The following is a 12,795-nucleotide window of genomic DNA, read 5'->3' on the forward strand; positions in this document are numbered from 1 at the left end:
CACTCTAGCCTATGCTCGCGGCTGCCCGGGAAAGCATGTCACCATCTCCGCGTCAGCCTGTGACCGGGCAATCGTCCCCGAAGGGAGGAGCCCAGCTGAGGCTTCCGACTGGACGAGCCCGCTCTCCGATGCTGCGCTCGAGAGCTCATCATTTTCGCGAGCTCCGAATAAGAGGTCGAACTCGCCATGAGACGAGCCGGCGGACTCACCTGGAAGCCCGATTGGGGCAGACGAGCGTGCTGGGGAATGGGAGGTCCGCGGGGAGATACCCGGCGGAGGCGGTCCCACTGGGGTCCCCAAATCACCCCCAGTGCTAGCCACGCTGGCCTCATACCCGTGGGTAAAAGGACCAAGGCGGGAGCCTCCTGGGGTGGCTCGCTTTCGGCGAGCCGCAACCGCAACGTTGCCATGGACATATTCTCGCAATGAGAACATGACCATCCACGAACGCTGTCTCTGCGTGAGCAGTGCCCAGACACGAAAGACAGTGATCGTGACCGTCAGAAGGTGAGAGATAACGAGCGCAACCAGGAATAACACACAATCGGAAAAGCATCTTTAAAAAGACATTCCGTGTGTGCGCTCTTTTAGAGAAATATATACTCTTTTAGAGGGGAAAAATGCTCTTTCAGAAAATATACTCTCTAGTTTTTCTGCTGAAGCGCCCAGGGGCATTCTCTGCAGTGCACCAGTGCAGAGGAGGGAGAAGCCGCTGAAATGCACCGTCAGATCCAGCAGAGGTGAATGAACAGTAGTATTCAGCTCAGTGAGCATGACCGTTCGGCTCCGAAGGGAAAATCTGAATGAGTGGTTGCATACCAGCTCCTTTTATACCCGTATGTCCAGGGGAGTGGCATGCAAATACCACTCGCCAATTTTCATTGGCCTTTTATCAAAGACCAGAGGTGTCTCGGGCTCCCAAGAGTGACCACTAGTGTCACTACATCGACACCAACGTTGAGTGAGTGACAGATAAGGAACTGATCTAAACAACCAGTAGAACCTACAAATGTTTCTATATTGTGGTATGCAAATATCTGTGCATGCAATGCTCCACTTGGCTGAAGGTGAGACTGATAGTGAGAGAGACGAACAAACAAACACAGAGATAGATGAACAAACAGAATGCAGGATGACTCAGAATCAAGTCAAACACAGGAGGAGGAATAATATATTTTTGCATTAAAAGGAGCGGTCTCACGTTATTGGATGAGAGCCCTGTTTATGATGTGCGTTTACACAGTGTGTGCCTCAGCTGCTGTTAATTAATTACCATTGACACCTTCAAGCTTTCCTACTGACTGTTCTCTCACTAGCACGGAGAGAGAAGTGATCGCAATTACATCAGGAATTAATAAATAACACCTTTGTCAACAGCGCATTTATATCAAGTAGACTATATAGTTACCAAAACGGTTTCCAATATCTCATATCTGTTGCATCTTGTTTCACAGTCAGAAGCTGTTACTTTTTGGGCTCATATAACACAATAAGAGTATCCAAAGCTTACTGCATTGTTTAGAATTTTTTATTGAGAGAAATAAAAAGTATTAATGCAGAAGAACAGCAGCACAGCTAGAAGTGCCTTTACAAAACAAGAATCATGATAACACACATACCATAAATACCTTTATATTAAGGTTTGTACAAGATCTGCTGTTAAAAAAAAAAAAAAAAAAATAGAACTATTTTTCCAATAAAGCTATAAAAAATAATTTCAAAAGCATTCTTTAACACTTTTGTGTTGTGATGGCAGACTGGCATAGTGTTATTCATTAGAAATACAAATGTTATATTAACCTTGTAAACAATGTGTATTACATTTATTCACTTAGGAGGTATATGGATGTGAGTTACCAAAGATCCAAACCTGGATTGTCAGATTTGAAGTCAGTAACACCAAATGACATTGGTTTTTGTGTGTCTTGTGACCAATCATCAAACTTGCCATGTTTGAATGTTTTGAACTGAACACAAACACAAATAAGGTTTAAGAGTTGTGGAATATAGCCTACAAGTCATATGAACAACTTTTAGAGTGCTTATGTTATTTTTGACATGACCCTGGTCACTGCATGCTTTCATTGAACGAGCAGTTTTAATGCAATGAAGAACAGATTTTTAGATTAGATTAGAACGGATATTAATATCTAATATTTTATTGATTTCACAAAGGTAATAAACTACAGGGTTTCTTGTTTGTTTATTGACACTTTGACTGTAAAATCTGAGTATCAATCAAGATACAGAAGTTGCGGCCTTTGGGAACAAATTAAATAAATGTAATTCTGCTCAGTGTCATCCGGTGTTTATTAGCAGTGATTTGATACAGGTGTGAACCACTGATACAACACAGAGAATAGACTTGTGCTGTTACCATGGAAACAGCAGTACAGTGACAAAAGTAAGAGAGATGCTCCAAAAACTGAGCAAACACACACACTGATTCTTATAATAATAACTCACACTAATATCATACCTACAATCTTTGCAAATGTCAGAAAATCCTCACTCGAGTGGGATTTGTGTACTTAGCTGGTGTTGTGGAAGTATAGCTGGTTTAAACCCCTGTGAGACCAGAGTAAACTCATGTTGACTACATGAGGGAGCGGAATGAGCCAGAATTTGCATGACAGAGTCACAGTGGTGTGTAAGGTGCATTTGTTCATGTATGCGCCCATGACACGGGCGGCACTAGGCTTAATCTGGGCGTGTAATGTGATCTGTGTAAGTTCATGTCATTGTGCAGGTGCTTTAATAGGTGTGCTGGGAATAGCGTGCAACAGACTTTTTCCTTGGAGGGACACACTTCCCAGCAGAGCCACAGCAAGAATAAACACACACAACCACACGCACTGTGGGAAGAAAATAATATATATATATATATATATATATATATATATATATATATATATATACACACACACACACACACACACACACACAGTAAAAAAAAAAGCGGGATGGCTGACAGACTAAAAAAAAAAACAAGTGGCTGTGAAGCTTTCAGACGAATAAAAAGGCATTCAGTAACATATTAGCACAAAAATCTAGTGAACAAGACAAAATAGTCTCAGACAGTATCAGAACTGCAGAGTGCAGAGAACCAGAGCAGCTGGTTAATTTGATGAAACGTGCGCAATTACAAGGCAGAAAGCAAATTACATTTATCCCTGTTGTAATCCAGAACAAGATCTTCAATGCTCCCTGAGGGATGAATATGGCTTTCACTGTCAACGACTCAACATGCACTTTTAACGCAGGCAACATATCTCAGGAGCCTTTCTGGCCTCAAAAGTAAACAGATTCTTAAGTCATCTGAGATTATGATGCAAAACTACTACAGAGATACAAACAGACCTGTGTTAGTGGCAGAGAGAGGTTCTTCTTCTAATGCATATAAATATATGACCTGCTCCTGGAGCATCACTTAACTCTCTTAACTGGGGCTCATTCTGCTGTATACTTCTGCTATTACAGAAAAACATTCCTTACAATGAAAAATAAATAAATAAATAAAAAAACAATGGTAGCAGTAAGATGCTTCAATGGTGTGTGACTGTTACCTCTACTGGTGCTCTTTTAGAGAAGTAGACATTCATAAAGGAAAAACAAATCCAAGAACTCACATGGTGCACAGTGATGCATTCCTAAAAAAAAAAAAAAAGTGGTTTACTGTCCCTGTTACTCTGACTTGGGGGTGGGGGTAGATATAGGGGCAATAGTCATAGTGCAGAATTTGTCAACTAATCCAAATACTTTTGAGACAGCAAGATGTTTTTTTGAGTAACAAAGTAATATAATGCTTATTAAAAATAACCACTCCAGAAAAGGGTTTACCATTTCCTAATAATTTCACATTTGGCATTTCATATAATGATAGAATGCTACAAATGAATCTATTGTAATTTGATCAGTCAATATGAGCCCACCTTATATTACCCCGTTACCTGTATATTTAAATGTAACCAAACCTGCAAATGCATCCTATAATTTTCAATTTATTTCTATCAAATCTTTCAAGATTCTTCTTTCTTTAAAAACAAAATAAGTAAAAAAAGACAGTGTTAGTATGTTGTAAATATCTTGCAGTGTTATTGTTTTCTTCATATTTTTGTCAACAGTATTTTTTAATTAAAACTGTTTGATTACTGTCATGATGTGTCTTGTTCATCTCATCTTCGAGACAAAAAACTTTGTCAACAGTACATTTTGTCAGTAATTTAATTGACAAGATTAACACTGGTCATTATTAAGTTCAACACCTGCATATACAGCATTTCAATGACTCCAGGTAAAGACATTTTCCAAGCAAAAGAGTATAAAAGCACTAACAATACATTAAATCTCTTGATGTTCCAAAAGTACCATTGTATAACCATGTATTTTAGACTTGTACATTAAAATACTGTAAAGGGGTTATAAGGGAAAGGAGGCGGCGAGAACCGGCTTGACAATATAAATAAAGTTTAATGATAAACTTAAACAAAAACACACAAACATAAACACATACAGGGCAGCTGCCTGTAGTTCTCTCTCTCCCTCGAACTGCCATCTCTGGTCGCCTTTATCCCTCACTCACCTCATCAGGCTGATTGGGGTCCGGGCGTGCGTCATTCCGGCCCGGCCCCACCCTCCTCCGCGCTACAAATACTATGATACATGACTATGTACCTGTAAATCATGTAGTACTATAGATTGAATTCCCAATGTATTATTATCTGATACCATCACTGTACTGTGGTACTGCCACAACAGGCCACTTTTTTGGAAAAGTAATTTTGAGAAACTGCAATAGTGCTTTGTCATGTAATTAAGTATTTTAGCTCTGTAGCCTATATCTACATTAATGCTTCTCAATACCGTATATGTAAGAGCTTGGAAAATGCTTGGAAAATGCTTTTGTGTTGTTTTTAAAAAAAAAAAAAAAAGTTAGTTCTTCGTTAGTCTCTAAAACAAGTATGAAGTATGATATACAACTTGCACTGGGCACTCAATACAACCTTCATGTATTTGATGTATACTATTAGAAAGCACTGTCTGGGTTCAGTTCACAGCTGTCATAGCCGTTTATTAATTGTTTGATCAAATAATTGCACTGAATCACTGTGATATTTGAAGAACTCACTTGAAAGAAATGTTGACCTATGAATTAGGAGCCTGGCAAAGACAGACACAATACTGTTTTAAGGATATCATCACCAAAAATGAAAATTCTGTTATCATTTACTCACATTCATGTTGTTCGAAATCCAAAAAAAAAAAAAAAAAAAAAGCCAGAAAAAATATTAGTTTTTATCACCGTTGACTTTCATTGCATTATTTTGCCATACAATGAAAATGAAAGGTGAAATTGACTGATTTGTTTGCATATATACACTGGCGGCCAAAAGATTGGAATATTGTACAGATTTTGCTCTTATGGAAATTAATTGGTACTTTTATTCACCAAAGTGGCATTTAATAACGTGAAAAATTACTATTACAATAAAAAAAAAAAAAAACTTCTTAAACTACTTCAAAGAGTTCTCATAAAAAAATCCTGCACATGCAGCAATGATAGCTTTGCAGATCCTTGGCATTCTAGCTGTCAGTTTGTCCAGATACTCAAGTGACATTTCACCCCACGCTTCCTGTTGCAATTGCCATAGATGTAGCTGTCTTGTCGGGCACTTCGCACACACCTACAGTCTGATTCCACAAAAGCTCTGTTGTCCAAAGTCTGTTTTTTTTTTTTTTTTTTTTTTTTTCTCTGTTTCAAAAGTGGCTTTTTCTTTGCAATTCTTCTCATAAAGCCTACACCCCTGAGTCTTCTCTTTACTGTTGTACGAAACTGGTGTTGAGCGGGTAGAATTCAATGAAGCTGTCAGCTGAGGACATGTGAGGCGTCTATTTCTATATATATATACATACACACACACACACACACACACAGTACTGTGCAAAAATTTTAGGCACTTGTGGAAAATGTTGCATAATGAGGATGTCTTCAAAAATAATGACATAAATAGCTGTCATTATCACTTAATGTCATACAAAGTCCAGTAAACATAAAAAAAGCTAAATCAATATTCGGTGTGACCACCTTTAAAACAGCACCAATTCTCCTAGGTACACCTGTGTAGGGCTTTACTGGTTGTTTAGATCAGTGTTACTATCAGAAATAATTAATAATTATTTCTGTAGTTATTAATCAATATTTAAATTAATTAATTGGATCTAACTCATTAAAACCTCATATGGGACTCCAGTAAATGTAGTGTGCTACGTTTAGGAGCAAGTTTGGTTATTAGCAATAATTAATAGTTATCAAAGATAATTATTAATTATTAAAATCAATAGAACATTGATGGGAATCAATGTTAGCTTTTTTTTAATCCTTTAAATCAACAGTTATCAAAGATAATCGTTAATTGTTAACGTCAATGAAACATTAATTAAAATTAACACTAGCTTATTGATCATTCAAATTCAATCAAAGATAATTATCAATTATCAAAAATCAATAGAATATTAATAAGGATTAACATTGACGGGGCACCACCCTGGAATCAGGGACTAATAACCAAATATTAAAACAGTCTCAATATTAGATTGTTTTCTTAGGAAAATCGACATCCGAAGAATATCGATTTTCGGGAAAAAAAAACAATGAATGAAGGTTTGAATCCGAGCACTCACATCCCGTCAGCATGACACAGGCGTATGCAAAACAAACCAAAACACTTCTCTTTGTAATATAAACAAAGTTTATTTATGCAGTAATATCAATTAATAATTAATACAATGCAGTCAATAAACTTCCGACTTACAACTACAAACTAAACAGTGATATGATTAGATATGGAAATAAAAAGAATCCTATAACACATAAGGTGTGTGTGTGACTGTGTGTGTGTGTGTGTGTGTGTGTGTGTGTCAGTGTGGTTAGTGAGAGAGAGAGAGAGATTATTAAGTGACAGCCCGAAAGCTGATTTCGCGATAGCTGGAGATAAAGCAGCCGTGTTCATCACTCAGAGACTCGGTTTTACGAGCGGGGCTCGTAAAAGTCCCTTGTTATTTGACTCTTTAATGGATGAACTCAGTTGCTGTCTCACCCGCGATGGCGAAAATGCACAACAGTCCAATTTGGTTGGACCACAATACAGCAAAACAAATTCGTGATAATTAATACCCTGAGTATTAATAATGAGCGGACATGGCGGCCCGTAAACTGTACAAGCAAAAACCTTGAAACACAAGAATAACACACTATAATATTCTATCTCTGCCCAGACGTAAACCTCTTACTTGAATCGCATGAGGACACAGGTAGAATGTGTTTTCCTCCGTCCTTTAACTTTGACCCGGTTCCTTGAGGCTCGTGTGATGACGGGAGGCCATTTCCTCGTGCTGTCGGCAGGCGGTACGGCTGTTGATTATCGGCGGGCGGTACAGCTGTTGATTCTCGGCGGGCTGGCGGAGAACTCAGAAATGTCGACTTGATTGAAGATGGAAGAGAAATCTTTTAATCTCTTCACTTCTGTAGGCAAACGGATGAAGATGCGAATTGCTCGGCGGTCTCCTTCGGATCCGTTAGAGTGTTCGGTTGAACACAGAGTAATCTCAACTCGTCCAGCGAGATGGAGATTGTGTGGCTACAGTTTCAAGTCAGACATTACTTCCTTAAGCCACGAGGTTGCACCTGAGAGCAGCAAAAAGCTACGTCCGTATTCGGTGAATGAAGTTGCTGGAAGCAACTCTGGAAGCATTTCAGAATTATTTGAAGTCCTGATGATGTCATGTTTGAGGGACGTTCTGTGGTGTGCCTCATCCAATAGAAGTCAAGAGCTCGATCCTTTAGAGGGCAAGGCTTCATGGATCTGTAGTCTGTTTTGGACTCCCTTTGTTTGATTTTGGCGCGATTTTTATCTGTAAAATTTACGACTTAGAAGGTGGGGGCTTGAGTTATGTTTTTATGACTGTTAGGCCTGCCTTTGTCTTCTATCTGAACACATGAGGCCCAACACCTGGACAGAGTTTTTTTTTTTTTTTTTTTTGGTTGCTGGCAGATAGGATGTTCCAAGCTTCTTGGAGAATCCACAGTTCGTCTATCTATTTAGGCTGTCTCAATTGCTTCTGTCTCTTTATGTAATCTCAAACTGTAACGGTGGCGGGCCCCAAAGAGAATTTAAATCAGCAAATTAAAGAGATACTAAATAAATAAACAAATTAAACAAACTGATTTACTTAGTTTAGGCACAAGACAAGCTCAATCTTGTCAAATAATACTGTTTTCACCCAGAATAGCTCTTTAAGTCACCTGTTACAAAACACATGAATCAGACTCCCACACAAAGAAAGTTCAGTTTCAGTTATATTTTCACCAATCAACAAGGAATCAAACAAAACAACTGGCGCTGGCTCAAGTTCAAATACAAACTCAGTTTCACAGTTATATTTTCACCAGTCAACAAGGAATCAAACAGAAACAAAACTAGCACTTTGGCTCAAGTTCAAATACAGTCTTTCCACCGTTTTTTGTTGTCCAGCAATAATAAAGAAAACAAACAACCTTAAAGTAAATGAAAGTTGATGCCTCTGAGGTAGAAGTATCTTTGATGCTTGAAAACCTCGGCAGATTCAACACTCCACTGCTCACCAATACGGCGGGAGTGAAAGAAGTAATGAGAAGGAAAGAAAAAATAGAAGAACAAACAACAACAAAAAACAAGGAAGAAAACATTAAATAGTGAATTCTTACATCAGACTTTAAACATTATTAAACACTTGACTATATTTGCATTGAATCAAACCAAACAGCATGATCACAAAGTGCTTCATGAAAGTGGGTGTGTGAATCTTTGTGGAGGTTTGCGTGTGGCAAAAGGGTGTGTGTGGGTGTATGCAAGATGAGCGCTGGCCGATAATGGCAGGGAGAAAAGTTTTTGAACGTATGAGGTTTAAGGGCTGTAAAACAGGAATTCACCTGGAGAGCTCACTCGCACTCGTCAGCACAAAAGACTTGCTTCGCTCTGCAGCCAGCGTCCAGAGGTGCAGTACGCAACACTCAATCGATCACCCCGGCAACTCACGCTCACTCTAGAGATCCACCCTGGCCCAAACACAGCGATGTCTCACTGACTAGGTGGCGTCTGTCTCATCTCAGGTAACCTGCTCCTTTTTCTCCCTACAACTCCACCCTATATACACATTTCCTCACTTCCGGATAATTGGATAATTAATTTCCCTCCTCCATTCGGCCATGCAGCATCAAAGATGTCGTACTGCCACAAGACTGACACGATGTTTAGTGGGGGGCTTTGTGGGGGCCATGACATCTGTTGCAAGGCTCCCTGTTCTTCTATTCTAATCTTTTCTATTTGCAAATGTAATGTTTGGGAGTCTAACATTTATATTTCCTATTGACACACTAATGCTGAAGATATAAATAACCATCTTAAGACAAATGCTTTTGTGAAACATCTTATGTACCAAAGACTTTTGCACAGTACTGTATATATATATATATATATATATATTAAGGCTGTCAATCTATGACATTTTTTAATTGAATTAATTACATTGAACAAATTAATCGCAATTGATCGCATATATAAATATTTGCTTAGAAAGTCCCTCAAATAACAATAATTCAATAAATAATGATTAAATACTTATAAATAATGATATTTAAATCATTATAAATAAAAATATATATTATAAAAAATAATAATCTGTGTCGCTGTGTCAAGTTAAACATAGTTTGAAGCTTAGAAAAACACTTCTTGAGAGCCCTGCGTTTGTATTTGCGCTCCATTAAGCTGTGTTTGAACACAAGAACGTGTTCTCATCTTGTTTTGTCTGCTGTCGGTGAGTGTGGTTTGTTCTATATATATTGTGTGATGAAAAATGTTATGTCAAAAAGCCTTGGCTCTGTGTAAACTATATGTATATATGTTTCCCATATTTACATTCTTGTTCTTATTTTGCAAGGGTGTAGGGTGGTGTGTACAGGATGATTAAGTTTTTTTTAGCAGGCCTACTGTAAAAACATGTAAATGTCATGTAGACAGTTGTGTTGTATTATTCATTATTTTATAAATAATGAGTTGAACGTATTGAGTAATGTCCACCTATATCTGTGGACATGAGCCGCTACTGCACCTGTGAACACTTACCCAATCATTCCACTCATTTTGTTATATTTCACTGGCCTTTCTCACAAAGCTGGTTTTAGTGCCTACCTGGGTTAGTTTTAATTTAGTTTGAGAAAACCTTGTTTTTTTTCTGTCTCAAAAGTGTAGGTAGAATTTAACTGTGTTCATCACCATGGTAGCTTATGCTACACTGGAAACAGATCACAAACACATACACTAGATCAATCAGCTAACAGCAAAGTGACATATCTGACACAAGAAAGTCAATCCCCCTGTATATCTTCTGAAATGTACAGTAAATTGTCACAGCAGTGAGGTAAGCAGTGGTTTATTGAGTAATCTCTGAGTCGTGATTGATTGAATTAAATGTGCTCATCCCAAAAGTTTACTGAAACTATAAATATTGTCGATTTTCTGCTTTAGCTGTTCTTTTATATTCTAATTTTAAAGCTAAAATCTTTAGCAGTGGAATATTATATGAATCGATAGGGTCAGGTATCTTGTCTTCAGTTTGTGGGTCAAATTTGCGTTACATTGTGTGTGTTTTTACTGCATAACACCATTAACCGCAGTCTGCGGTTAAGTCACAGTCTGACTTGAAAATGACACAATTACGATTCTATCACCACAATATTTCCTGAAGCGTCAAATACATATTTGCTTCCTTTTCATTTCACCTGCTTACCTGCGGGCCGATGATGACCTGACGCAGCTCGACACACTGCTGCAGCAACTCACTGCATGAGTAACACTAAAGATCGGTGACACGTCCACATGTGTGCATGTCTATATGTATGTGTGTGTGACCGCAATACTATTTAAAAAAAAAACAAAAAAAAAACAAAGTGTGCAGCTGTGTGCTTCAATATCTTTTGAATGTGAATGTAAGTGTACTTCCTCTAATTGTGTTTGTGGATGTGTGGGGTTGTGTGTTTGCTGCTGTATTTATCTTGTGCATGCATCCCAGTTTTCACCTAGTATTATGCTCCAATCACAAGTAAACAGTACTAAATACAGGTGTAAATGGATGCAATGAGATCACTCAAACCTCATTCAGAGGTACAGAAACAGATGCGACCCAACTGCATTTGCAGAGGTGGTATATAATAACATTCCTATTCATTTCAAAGGCAGTTATTAGACTGGCATGTGCACTGTGATGTCAAAGGCAGCAGACAGAGAAAAAATTAGTCCATTTCATACTTTTAAGAACCCTCCAAAAAAATCTAGCACTTGCAAAACATCTACTCTAAAATGTATGTTGTTTGAAAAAAAAAAAAAAAAAGAATACATAATAAATAAATAAATAAATAAATAATCATAATTAAAGCTGCTGCAAGCATTCACTAAGCAGAATGCACAGAGCTTCAGTACAACAGAGGCACAAATGTTAGGCTAGATGAGGCGGGGGAGACTGTTGGTGTCATAATACAGAGCCTAATCCAATCACCACAATCAACACAATCAAGTCTAAAACATGCCAAAGAGACATACCACATGAGAACAAAATGATTGCTGAGAAATACTGTCATTAGAGCTAAGTGTTTTTGAATTCAAGCAGGAATTATGCAGTGAAGTACAGCCTAAATTATAATAAGCCCCATATGAAGACTCAAAGGATAGCAGAAGTAAACATTTTAAAACCACACTTATTGGGATTTGAACACCCAACCTTTCAGATGCTAGTGCAGAAATGTACACACTGAACCACTCAGCTGACATGTCTTAGCAATGGAAAAGAGACAGGTTAAGTGTAGAGTCAGCAAACGAAAGCTTTGGACAGCATGCTAAGCATATGTTTCTTACGCATAAGATTATAACCAATTAGCCTTAAAAGATATAATCCCCAGTTAGCAGGCTAATCCGTTAGCATAGTCTGTGTGTAGCATGCTAACAATGCTATCCAGATTTATTTTTTTACTATAGGTGGTGCTGTCTCCAAACTGCTCATGAACCCTCAGGACATGATGATGATGCATACCAATTTTCAAATGATGCATTGCTTTATATTAAAATTAAAAATGAGAGGCAATAAATATGGCAGATGTCAGAAAAATTGGTATAGACAAATTCCGGATGACCCAAGGAATCAAAAAACACCAAGCTAATAATTTTGACCAAAACTGTTCAAAAGCTTTTGGCAAAAATGTGCCTTTTTGAGATTTCTTGATCTGTAAGTTATCAACAAACTTCACATGCATTTTCAGACCATGGTTGCAATGATGCATACCAAGTTTCATTTTGATAGGACATTTGTTATGACGTTATTTGTTAATGGTTGCAATATAATTTTTGTGCAGCTCAGTCTGAAGATCATCTGAGACTTTTTGTGGTGACAGTTGGAAAATGGTTATTCATTTATGTTACAATATTGCTTGAATGAAACAATGTAAATTGAAAATAAGTTTCAACCAACTCGACATGAGGAGCAAAACCAGAAGAAAAAAAAAGTATTCTTCAAGGTCAAATGGTTCAAAAGATATATGCTAAAGAAAAGTTAAACTGATTGTCAGAATACAGGGCTGTCGTTTGAATAGCTCTCAATGGAGAAAAATTTTTCAACAGCAGTGATTTTTGTCCTAAAGAAAAAAATTCTTCATTAGACAATGAACTACACATGCAGCATTTTCCATTGTGTTGTATTAATAAAACTGAT

The 12,795-nt window shown here is 37.7% G+C and overlaps 1 protein-coding gene across 1 annotated transcript in view; it reads right to left on the reverse strand.

The window, feature by feature from the left end:
* nrxn1b (neurexin 1b) overlaps window positions 1-12,795 on the reverse strand; it is a 582,675-nt gene that overhangs the window by 249,525 nt on the left and 320,355 nt on the right. The gene's annotated exons all lie outside the window — the stretch shown is intronic.

The sequence above is a fragment of the Myxocyprinus asiaticus genome, chromosome 23, assembly GCF_019703515.2.
Source record: "Myxocyprinus asiaticus isolate MX2 ecotype Aquarium Trade chromosome 23, UBuf_Myxa_2, whole genome shotgun sequence".
NCBI classification, from domain to species: Eukaryota; Metazoa; Chordata; class Actinopteri; order Cypriniformes; family Catostomidae; genus Myxocyprinus; species Myxocyprinus asiaticus.